The 12,672-nt window shown below is 41.3% G+C and overlaps 1 protein-coding gene and 1 long non-coding RNA gene across 2 annotated transcripts in view; one reads left to right on the plus strand and one right to left on the minus strand.

Moving 5' to 3' along the window:
• LOC111952041 (serine/threonine-protein kinase 32C) overlaps window positions 1-12,672 on the plus strand; it is a 155,738-nt gene that overhangs the window by 70,085 nt on the left and 72,981 nt on the right. The window lies entirely within an intron of this gene.
• LOC139022997 (uncharacterized) overlaps window positions 9,643-12,672 on the minus strand; it is a 33,370-nt gene continuing 30,340 nt past the window's right edge. Inside the window, exons 2-3 of the long non-coding RNA XR_011474059.1 lie at window positions 12,046-12,202; window positions 9,643-11,393 (exon numbers count right to left, since the gene is read on the minus strand). This is a non-coding gene — a long non-coding RNA (uncharacterized lncRNA). The remainder of the gene's footprint in view (window positions 11,394-12,045; window positions 12,203-12,672) is intronic.

Consider the following 12,672-nt stretch of genomic DNA (forward strand, 5'->3'; position numbering starts at 1 on the left):
CCCAGCTAAAGCGTGCATCAGTTGTGTGAGACGAAATGTGTCATTTATGCAGGCAGGATGTTGTGGGGACCTCCATACAACCACAGGACAGTGTGAAGAAACTAGTTAGATGACAAAGCTCGTTCATCCATCCCCAGCACTAGGAGGGCGACAGTTCCTGTAAAGCTCTACTATCTCACTTTGAGGCCAAGCTCAAACAGTCAAATGGAGGCCAGTCTCTCTCTCTGTTGTTATTAATGACAATGGCAGCCTTAATAGCGCGTCGTGTAAACTTGGTAAACACTTGAATTTCCTCCTGCCTGTCACTAATGATATAAGGGAAGACGGCGGCGAGGGGAATGAATTAAATAAAGGGGAATATTTCTTCTTCTCTCTGTGGCTGACAAGTCCATCAGAGCCTGGAAACATATTTGCCTTGCTCATCGCTGCCTTTTGACAAAACAGACAGCTATAGCCCACTTTGTCTGATTTTGTGTGTGTGTGTGGGTCTTGAMGCATATTATTCCATGCTTGCATCACTCACTGTTTCAATCACTGTAGTCTGTTTGCATACAGTATGTCAAGCACTAGACTATTATACTGACAAAACCAAACCCCTCCCTCTCACGCAACACGTAGCCCGAAACCCCAGTCTGAGATGTTGATAGATATGAACACTTTCCCCAGAAAAAGGAACATATAGTTTAATAGTCAGTGTGGTTGCTATGAGGAAATTCTTATTTTTAATCTCTTAAGACAGGTGCCTGATGCTGTTCACATTGTTCATGTTTCCCCATGTGTCCTTAAAAAAAAGTCACTTGGCACTTAGCTGACCTAGAAAAATAAATCCTATGCTTCCTGACTACACTAAATTGAATAGCCAACCCTTTTTTCTTCACCGTGCCGAGGGCTCCCTGGAGTTCTGGGCTGTGACAACAATTGATAGGGCTTCTAACTATAGCAGAACCAAGGGGATAAGGGTTCTTTAAAAGGTAAACATCCCGAGCCAACCTTGGAGATCCACTTTTCATTACCACACTTTGAAGCCAAGCACGACATGAAAGAGCATTTTTTTWAAAGTAATACTTCAGCTAATAAGCATTTAATACATGTATGTGCTGGTAGCTGCTAACATGGTAATGAGCCAGAGGGGGCTGGGAGAAATGAATTCAGGAGGCTGAGGAATGGGATTGGTAGCCGGGTACACGGTGAGACCCATATCAGTCAAGTCAAATTATATAAAATAGCATTTTAGAACAACAAATATTACTACCTCAGCTGTGCAATTCACCTGCCTCAAAGACCGTTAGCCTAAGCCCTTTAGCAGCAGAAAATGGCTGCTTTTCAGGTAACGTATTGCATGGCATCCAAGACCCAGGTACATTAATGTCATTTAAGGGATTGTTATGATTTCATATCAGATTATGTGTGTGGTGGTAAGGTGTTTGTTAGATAAGGGCCCGAAGTGGTTTCTGCCTCGTTTCCCATGTTGACCAGTTTGGAGGCTTATCCATTTGGAGCTGTCTATTGTCGTTTCCTCTCTTCTTCTTTGAGCGACCTCATAAATGTGTCAGTACAAAGCTCTGTTATGGGATGTAAACTATTCATTGGTCCATAAAACAGGTATTTCAAGAGCTGGTCATCTGAAAATGTTGTTGATTGTAAAAACTGAGGCGCAGTGTGCTCCTGTAACAGACAGGAATCTTTTCTTTTTTGGGGTCGTGGGCTCCAATAGTTCTTAATGTCAAAATCAAAGAATAAATCTGTCTACAGTAAGTTAGTAATGCAGAGAGGGGTAAACTGACACCTGTGACTAATGTGGGTTTTTGATATTTTGAAAACTCAGAACGTGTTTCTGATGTTTTCTTTTGATACACAGTACAGGATAGGCCTACTATTCTGAAAACCAGTTATTTTCTTTAAATGCCTGGTTTGGACATGATTAATCATTTTGGGTTTGTAATATGTAGTTATTCATGCCAATAGGCTGTATCAAATCTTTGCCTGCCTTTTTCAGTGACAGGCTCTACTTCGTTGTCGGATAAACCCCTTATTATTAATTTTGCGGCGTACGCTTGGCACCAGCTCCCGTCTGTAGCAGATTCCCTTTGAATTGTCAGTCATATGCTGTATCCGTCACCTTTTCAGGTCCAATTAAGAATTTATACTCCATTAGAATTGCAGAGAGATTCCAAATACCCTGACAGGGAGAGAGTGAGTCAGAGGGATGGAGTGTGGGATTGGGGTAGATAGTGGAGGAGACGATTACGCTAGCAACAACTAGCGAATGCTTTGAGATTACATAAGTGGATGCTCCCAATCACAATTCTGACAAGCCGACAATCGTTATTTTGTATTTGCTGGTGAGAATCTCCTCATTAAGCATAGGCCTACTCAAAGCTCTAAGGCAATGGTGCCAAACTCATTTTGCCCCGGGGGGCACATTCCGTCTTCAATGTGGTCCGGAGAGCCACATTGAACATTTTCTATATTTCCTCACTGTCAAAATTTGCCCAAAAATGTCTTCTATCCATACTTTTGGGAATTTTTGATGCTCCCTGACCTTCTAGCTTTCATTTCAGTGACTATTAATGAGCTGGACACAGTCAAGAAACTGTATGAATGTAGGTCCATTATCATTTCATGTTGTGGGGGTGCTTTGCTGCAGGAGGGAATGGTGCACTTCACAAAATAGATGACATCATGATTGAGGAAAACTATGTGGATATATTGAAGCAACATCTCAAGACATCAGTCAGGAAGTTAAAGCTTGGTCGCGAATGGGTCTTCCAAATAAACCCAGACCCCAAGCATACTTCCAAAGTTGTGGCAAAATGGCTTAAGGACAACAAAGTCAAGGTATTGGCGTGGCCATCACAAAGCCCTGACCTCAATCCTATAGAGAATGTGTGGGCAGAACTGAAAAAGCATGTGCGAGCAAGGAGGCCTACAAACCTGACTCAGTTACACCAGCTCTGTCAGGAGGAATGGGCCATAATTCACCCAACTTATTGTGGGAAGCTTGTGGAAGGCTACCCAAAACATTTGACCCAAGTTAAACAATTTAAAGGCAATGCTTCCAAATAACAATTGAGTGTATGTAAACTTCTGACCCACTGGGAATGTGATGAAAGAAATAAAAGCTGAAATAAATCACTCTCTCTACTATTATTCTGACATTTCACATTCTTAAAATAAAGTGGTGATCCTAACTGACCTAAGACAGGGAATTTTACTAGGATTAAATGTCAGGAATTTTGAAAAACTGAGTGTAAATGTATTTGGCTAAGGTGTATGTAAACCTCCGACTTCAACTGTACAATTATCTGTAAGGTTCCTCAGTCAAGCAGTGAAATTCAACCACAAAGACCAATGCCTCGCAAAAAGGACACCTATTGGTAGAWGGGTAAAAAAGTAAAAAGCAGACATTGAATATCCGTTTGAGCATGGTGCAGTTATTAATTACAGGTTGGATGGTGTATCAATACACCCAATCACTACAAAGATACTCTATTGCTAACTCAGTTGCCGGAGAGGAAGGAAACCGCTCGGGGATTTCACCATGAGGCCAATGGTGACTTTAAAACAGTTACAGAGTTTAATGGCTGTGATAGAAAAGTGAGGATGGATCAACAACATTGCAGTTACTCTACAATACTAACCTCATTGACAGAGTGAAAAGAAGGAACCCTGTACAGAATAAAAAATATTCCAAAACATGCATCCTGTTTGCAACAAAGCACTAAAGTGAAACTGCTAAAAAATGTGGCAAAGCAATTTAACTTTTTGTCCTGAATACAAAGTGTTTTGTTTGGGGAAAATCCAATACAACACATTGAGTACCACTCTCCATATTTTCAAGCATAGTGGTGGCTGCATCATGTTATGAGTATGGTTGTAATCATTATGGATTGGAATTTTTCAGGATAAAAAATAATAAACTAAATGGAGCTAAGCACAGCCAAAATCCTAGAGGAAAACCTGGTTCAGTTTGCTTTCCACTAGACACTGAGAGATTAATTCACCTTTCAGTARGACAATAACCTAAAACACAAGTTCAAATCTACACTGTAGTTGCTTACCAAGAAGACTGATTGTTCCTGAGTGACCGAGTTACAGTTTTGACTTCAATCTGCTTGAAAATCTATGGCAATACCCATTTGACCCAGAAAGACTTACAGCTGTAATCAATGGCAAAGATGATTCTAACATGTATTGACTTAGGGGTGCGAAACTTATGTAAATTAGATATGTATGTGTTTCATTTTCAATACATTTGCAAAGATTTTTAAAAACATGTGGGTCATGAGGTCGAAGAAATTGTCCGTGGAGCTCCAAGACAGGATTGTGTCGAGGCACAGATCTGGGGAAGGCTACCTAAGCATTTCTGCAGCATTGAAGGTCCCCAAGAACACGGCTTATGTTTGGGAAATTAACATTCAATTCTCTGGCAAAAGTTCTGGTGGACATTCCTGCAGCCAGCATGCCAATTGCACCCTCCCTCAAAACTTGAGATATCTGTAGCATTGTGTTGTGTGACAAAACTGTACATTTTAGAGTGGCCTTTTGTCACCAGCATAAGGTGCAACTGTGTAATGATCATGCAATTGAATCAGCTTCTTGATATGCCACACCTGTCAGGTGGTTGGATTATCTTGGCAAAGGAGAAATGCTCACTAACAGGGACGTAAAACCAATTTGTGCATATGCAAAAAAAAAAACATGGGACCAACACTACTTCTTGTGTTTTTATTTTTGTTCAGTATATTATCTGCTTTCTGGTCACTGAACACTGAATGTGTGAAGAGAAAAAAGTTACAACCTTCCCAGTGATTCAGTGTTTCTTTGAGGTGTGGATCTCTTTTAGGGCAGGTGTTTTCTTAATCTTTAGCCTCCATGCTTCCTAGCATCCTCCTTTCCTTTTGACTCTTTCCACATCAATCAGCTGCTGCACACTCCCTACTCCCCAAGACTTTGCAGTGAGGAAATCAATATCAAACCTTACCAAAGGATGGGCAGGCCCTCCCTTTAAAGGCCTCTTTAGGGGGCAAGATAAGAAGGTGTGCTGTGCAGCTGGTGGTCAGAGATGACAACCGTTCAGCCAACATTGTCACTACATCAGGTGCCTCTCTTCCAGGCAATGCTGGCCACGGTGCCTCTCCTACCACCGAAACTGTGGAATCTGGAAGCAGGCAACACAGTCTGTTCCTGCGATTATGCCAGTTCATCCTCCGGGTTGGGCCCAAAGTAAATACTCCCAGTTTCCGAAAGCGTTGACCTTTTACTGTGCAGATTTTTTTACTCTGAAATTAGCCTAAATAGCAGGTGTTCATAATTTAATATTCAACAATGAAATATAGCTAGCGGGACCATAATTCTTTGGACTGCACCAACCATTAGCATTTTAGAGATGGCCCTTTTGCTCACATTGGTGTCTATTACCGTGAGAAAGGCTCATACCAAGAAGCCATTGCCCTGACTGTCAGTGCTACAGTCCTAATTTAAGACCACCACCATGCTAATCTATCTGTCCTTGCCCATCTCCAATGATTTGAATCGTAGAAAGTATAGTATATAGACCTTTTTTAACAACTTTTTGTTAGCAGCATCATTGGGATGTTGTTGGGATGTTTTTCAGAGGCACGGACTGGGAGACTAGTCAGGATCGAGGAAAAGATGAATGGAGCAATGTACAGAGAGATCCTTGATAACTTGCTCTAGAGTGCTCAGGACCTCAGATTGGGGCGAAGGTTCACCTTCCAGGACAACGACCGTAAGCACACAGCCAAGACAACGCAGGAGTGGCTTCGGGACAAGTCTCTGAATGTCCTCTGAGTGGCCCAGCCAGAACCTGGACTTGAACCCGATCGAACGTCTCGAGAGACCTGAACATTGCTGTGCAGCAACGCTCCCAATCCAACCTGGCAAAGCTTGAGAGGATCTGCAGAGAAGAATGGGAGAAACTCCCCAAATACAGGTGTGCCAAGCTTGGAGTGTCATACCCAAGAAGAATCGATGCTGTAATTGCTCCCAAAAGTGCTTTAAAAAAGTACTGAGTAAAGTGTCTGAATACTTATGTAAATGTGATATTTTTATTTTTTTATTTTTTATAAATTAGTAAAAATTATTATGGTGTATTCTGTGTAGATTGTTGAGGGGGAAAATCAGTTTTAGAATATGGCTGTAACGTAACAAAATGTGGAAAAAGTCAAGGGGTCTGAATACTTTCCGAAGGTACTGTATATGCTACTGGTTTACTATTAATTTTTGTAGTCCTACAACCAAGTCTATGTTAAAAGTAACAATGGATGGAACTAGAACATGCATAGCGAACCTTGCTCCTAGAGATCTAGCTAATGGGTGTGCAGGTTTCTGTTCCAGCCCAGCTCTGACATTCTGCTTATTATTTGTATTAGACACTATTCATTTAACTATTCAATCATCTTTTGTTTTGGAGTAAGATGCAGGAGCACAAATGTGGTTTTAGAAGTGTGGGGGGGGGGGGGACATAATTACTTTATATATACAGTACCAGTCAAAAGATTGGACACACCTACTCATTCAAGGGTTTTTCTTTATTTTTACTATTTTCTACGTTGTAGAATAATAGTGAAGACATCAAAACTATGAAATAACACATATGGAACCATGTAGTAACCAACAAAGAGTGAAACAAATCAAAATATATTTGAGATTCTTCACCCTTTGCTTTGCACACACTTGTCATTCTCTCAACCAGCTTCATGAGGTAGTCACCTGGAATGCATTTCAATTAACAGGTGCGCCTTGTTAATTTGTGGAATTTCTTTCCTTTTTAATACTTTTGAGCCAATCAGGTGTGTTGTGACAAGGTAGGGTTGGTATACAGAAGAAATCCCTATTTGGTCCATATAAGTCCATATTATGGCAAGAACAGCTCAAATAAGCAAAGAGAAACAACAGTCCATCGTTACTTTAAGATCTGAAGGTCAGTCAATACGGAACATGTGAAGAACTTTGAAAGTTTCTTCAAGTGCAGTCCCAAAAACCATGAAGCGCTATGATGAAACAGGCTCTCGCCACAGGAAAGGAAGACCCAGAATTACCTCTGCTGCAGAGGATATGTTCATTAGAGTTACAAGCCTCAGAAATTGCAGCCCAAATAAATACTTCAGAATTCAAGTAACAGACACATCTCAACATCAACTGTTCAGAGGAGACTGTGTGAATCAGGCCTTCATTGTTGAATTGCTGCACAGAAACCACTACTAAAGGACACCAATAATAAGAAGACTTGCTTGGGTGAAGAAACACGAGCGATGGACATTAGACCGGTGGAAATCTGTCTGATGACTCCACATTTGAGATTTTTGTTTCCAACTGCCTTGTCTTTGTGAGACGCCGAGTAGGTGAGTGGATTGTCTCCGCATGTGTGGTTCTCACCGTGAAGCATGGAGGAGCAGTTGTGATGGTTTGGGGTGCTTTGCTGGTGACACTGTGATTTATTTAGAATTCAAAGTACACTTAACCAGCATGGCTACCACAGCATTCTGCAGCGATACGCCATCCCATCTGGTTTGCACTTAGTCCCACTATCATTTGTTTTTCAACAGGACAATGACCCAACACACCTCCAGGCTGTCTAAGGGCTATTTTACCAAGAAGGAGATTGATGGAGTGCTGCATCAGATGACCTGGCCTCCACCATCACCCGACCTCAACCCAATTGAGATAGTTTGGGATGAGTTGGACCGCAGAGTGAAGGAAAAGCAGCTAGCAAGTGCTCAGCATATGTGGGAACTCCTTCAAGACTGTTGGAAAAGCATTCCAGGTGAAGCTGGTTGAGAGAATGCCAAGAGTGTGCAAAGCTGTCATTAAGGCAAATGGTGGCTACTTTGAAGAATCTCAAATATAAAATATGTTTTAATTTGTTTAACACTTTTTTACTACATGATTCCATGTGTTATTTCATAGTTTTGGTGTCTTCACTATTATTCTACAATGTAGAAAATAGTAAAAATGAAGAAAAACCCTTGAATGAGTAGGTGTGTCCAAACATTTGACTGGTACTGTATATATATTTTTTATCCAGTCGGATAAACACTCCAAACAGCCTACCCGACTGCTCGGAGGCGTCCACATGGACCAAAATCACACCGCTGCCTCGTTTTGTATCACATTCCAATGATAAAACTGGGAGGGACAACAATGCCATTTCAGAATGTAGTTGTGCTCCTGGTAAGATGAAAGTCTAAACTCACTAACCGTTTACATAGGCGCTCTTTGTATGATATGAGATAAAGTGTTGATTGTTTAAATTACGTATAGTGTATTTTTTGGTCATTGAACATTCCGTTAGTCTATTTGGTTGTCACTCATTTTGTCTGATGATATTGCACAGATTTGCAGTTGATGTCCTTGATCATTGATGTGGGTGTAACAATTCCTGTATGGCTGACCTTTGTCAGCCGGCTATTGTCTTGCATTATTTTAAGTAGGTCTAAAGAAACATGATATGAAGAAAATGTATTTCAGATTAACAGAATACGAGTTGGCCTATTACTATATGTTTTCTGGCTATGTGACATACCATAGGCTGTAGTCTTGTTCATTAACAGACAAGTGTAATTATTTATATTATTTTATCGTAAGAAGAATATAATTGAATTTAGCTGAATAAAATMTAAAAKATGTTTTTCCCATTCCAGAGCGAGTGCGCAGATAAAGACAAAGTTGAGCGTAAAAGTTTMATTTGAGCTTGCGCTCTATTCCTTGCCTCAGCCTGCACAAACTGTTCTCTCATCAAGTGATAATATTATCACCCATCAGACTATTCTCAATTTAATATTGTCTTCAAATCACTTTTTTTGGGTGCATACATTTATTTAGCAGATGTTATTGCGGGTGTAGCGAAATGCTTGTGTTCCTAGCTCCAACAGTGCAGTAGTGTTGAACGATACACACAATCTAAAAGTTAAAAAAATGGAATTAAGAGATATATAAAATATTAGGATGAGCAATGTCGGAGTGGCATTGACTGGAATACAGTATATACAGATGAAATGAGTAGAACAGTATGTAAACATTATAGAAGTGACCAGTGATTCCATGTCTTTGTACATAGGGCAGCAGCCTATAAGGTACAGGGTTGAGTGGCCAGGTGCTAGTGATGGCTATTTAACAGTCTAATGGCCTTGAGATGGAAGCTGTTTTTCAGTCTCCCGGTCCCAGCTTTGATGCACCTGTACTGACCTCACCTTCTGGATGATAAGGGGGGTGAACAGGCCATGGCTCGGGTGGTTGTTGTCTTTGATGATCTTTTTGGCCATCCTGTGACATCGGGTGCTGTAGGTGTCCTGGAGGGCAGGTAGTTTGCCCCCGGTGATGCATTGGGCAGACCGCACCACCCTCTGGAGAGCCCTGCGGTTGTGGGCGGTGCAGTTTCCGTACCAGGCGGTGATACAGCCCGACAGGATGCGCTCAATGGTGCAGCTCTAAAAGTTTGAGGGTCTTACATGCTGGCGATCGTGCGCATGTTGACTTTTAACCTTTATTTAACTAGACAAGTCAGTTAAGAACAAATTCTTATTTACAATGACGGCCTACGATCAGGACACGCAGGTTGAAATATCAAAACGAACTCTGAACCAATGATATTACTTTGGGGGCGGGACGATGTTGATAGAGCCTTTTCTTGCCTGCATTTTTCAGTGACCCTGTTGAAATGTATTCTGATTCTTCTGATTTCACTGCGATTGAGGAGTGGTAACATGGGTAAGTACATGATTGCATATTGTACAATAGTGATATTATTGCCAGGACAGGAGTATATTTTAATAAATGGAAATTATAGTTTTACACATCTAGGCACTTTCCTGTCACTGACTCCCATGCTCCTATAGTATACATGAAGACAGGCTGAGTACTATAATTATCCCATCTCTTTCACCTTACAACCAAACCACTCTGGTATGAGATATAAACTAATATTATACTCACCCAAAGAAGTAAAAAAATAAACAATACTTTGTATGCTTTTCTAAGCAGCATGGAGTAACAGACGCCACCTGCTAAAACAGAAGTTGGTTGCACTTGTATTATTGAGACTCAGACAGGGAAGGAGGAGGTGGTTATGGGTGCATCCCATAAATGTGCTGAGAAGGGAGCATGGGGCAGGGAGCATACTACCACCTTGTCCAGGAGCTGCTCTTGGACCCTGCCCGACATCACCGATACTTCCGGATGAGTGCAGAAGAGATGGAGACTCTTCTGTCTGTTGTTGGCCCAGACCACACCAAGCAGACGACCAACTACAGGACCCTAATAGAGCCTAAGCAAAGACTAGCTGTCACTCTAAGGTTAGTTATTGGAAAAAGTTGTATTGTGTAAGCAGACGCATGGAGAAAAGCAGTATACTATAGTGTAAAGAAACTCCAGCACACTGGTGATCATGATGCTCCACAGATGTACGCCTGTGTTTCATTACATTAAGGGAGCAGCAAGATCACCAGGTGCTAAAGTGTATTTTCATTATACTCAAAGTAAGGAAGACTGTGTTCCAATTACAATATCCACTGAATAGCAAAAAAMCGATAAAATAAAAAGGAACAACAAAGAAGTGCAAATAATGCAAACAAAAACCTTTCCCTTTTTAAAACTCTAAAACAGAACATAGGCCTAAGTGTGCGGCAGGGTTGGGATCTGCCTTTTAGGAAGGGTTTATCGATGTGACTGGGAGTCTCTGTACCAGGTCTCTTGAGAGAATGTACTGAATGTACAGTCATCCCAGTTATATGTTGGAGACCTAGGTTCTGGTGAGTATTGATCCCTCGGCTCATCGTACATGATTGGCTGCAGTCCACCTCTTCCGTGCGGAGTACTTGCAGGCCGTGGTGGTGGCAGTGGTATTGCCTGCTGGTCATCCCAGTTATGTGTTGGAGACCTAGATCCTGGTCAGTAGGAGTATTGATGCCTGGGCTGGCTGTACATCATAGGCAGCAGTCCAGCTCTTCCATGCGGAGCATCAAAGAGCCATTGTGGAGGTGGTGGCAGAGGTGTTGCTTGCTGGTCATCCCAGTTTACAATCAATGATAGTAGTTGCACTTTCAGATATCCCTTGGTTCTTCCTATTTTCTAAAGCTCTGGCACAAGGCTGTGCACAAATGACTCACCCTCCAAGGTTGCAGCAGAAGGGATTGACTTCCTGACAAATGCAAGTAGCTCTTCATCCACATTTTGATGGTTGACCTTCTGTTTTCTAATTCTTGGCTGCCAGTCTTGAGCCGTGTCTTTTAGTGGTTGGTCTTGACTGTTGTACAGGCATCTGAAGCACAGGGTCATGGCTCAGGGACACCTTGCCGTCCTCAGTGTCATCGGGCTCCACAGGTTGTGGCTGAGGCGAATCAGCATTTTCAAGGCTGAGGTTGCCTCTTGAGCTGAAAATAGGTCAACATATAAATGAAAAGTCAAATGTGTTTAAGTAAACTTTAAAAACCTCAGCTCAGGCTCAATTAATCATATTTCTCAAATCTAGGCCATACAGTCTAACACTGGTTTTCATCATTCCTCTGTAATAAGAGACGGATTCATAATCTATAGGCCGATAGTCACTAATTCAGAAATGTAATAAATCAAATAAAATGTTATTTGTCACATAAGCCAAATACCTTACCATGAAATGCTTACTTACAAGCCCTTAACTAACCATGCAGTTCAACAAATAAGTTAAGAAAATATTTACAAAATTAACTTTTTTTAAAGTAACACAAGAAATTTCCATAACAATATCAAGGCTATATACAGCCGGTAGCGGTATTGAATTAATGTGCGGGGGTACAGGTTAGTTGAGGTAATTTGTAAAGGTACTATGCATAGTCAATGTAAATAGTCTGGGTGGCATTTGATTAATTGTTCAGCAGTCTTATGGCTTGGAGGTAAAAGTTGTTAAGGAACCTTTTGGTCCTAGACTTGGCGCTCCTTTACCACTTGCTGTGCGGTAGCAGAGAGAACAGTCTATGACTTGGGTGACTGCAAGACCTTGAGATTCAGAATTCAGTGCAATCAATTCAAATGTATATTACAACTTACCTTCTTGGCTGGACGTAAGGTATCAAGAATGATAATATTTTCATGTATTTCCATTCTTTCTGATTGGTTCCCCCAGTAACACTGGGCTGGGCATTCCGTAGGTGTCTTACAAAAGTGTCACGGAGGGACTTCCATCTGGTTTTGCACAATTCAACTTCTGTGAAGAGTAAAATAGAATTGTTTGTTTACCAAAAACAAAGCATTTATTTTGTCATTCTAGGAACATCGCATCCAAAACAATAGGCCTTCACCTATTGTCTTGGATTCGAGACAGTGTTGCAGTGCATTATGAAGACCTGTGAGGCCATAGAGAGAAAGATGCTGGCGACCCATCTGCCACGACCCACTGAGGAAACATAGAGACAAACTTCTCAAGAGTTTAATGAAAAATGGGACTTCCCCAATTGTTGGGATCGGTTGATGGAAAACATACAGTATTATGATCACCAAACCACCAAACTCAGGGAGACGTTTTTTATTTTAATTCTAAATGAACTCTGTGGTGCTACTCGCCCTTGTGGATGACAAATACTGCTTCACAGCTATTCAGGTGGGGGATTTTGGGAGAAACAGCGACGATGGAGTCTATGCCAACTCACCATTTGGAAGGACAATGGTGTCAATAAA

This window comes from Salvelinus sp. IW2-2015, linkage group LG25, assembly GCF_002910315.2.
Source record: "Salvelinus sp. IW2-2015 linkage group LG25, ASM291031v2, whole genome shotgun sequence".
NCBI lineage: Eukaryota > Metazoa > Chordata > Actinopteri > Salmoniformes > Salmonidae > Salvelinus > Salvelinus sp. IW2-2015.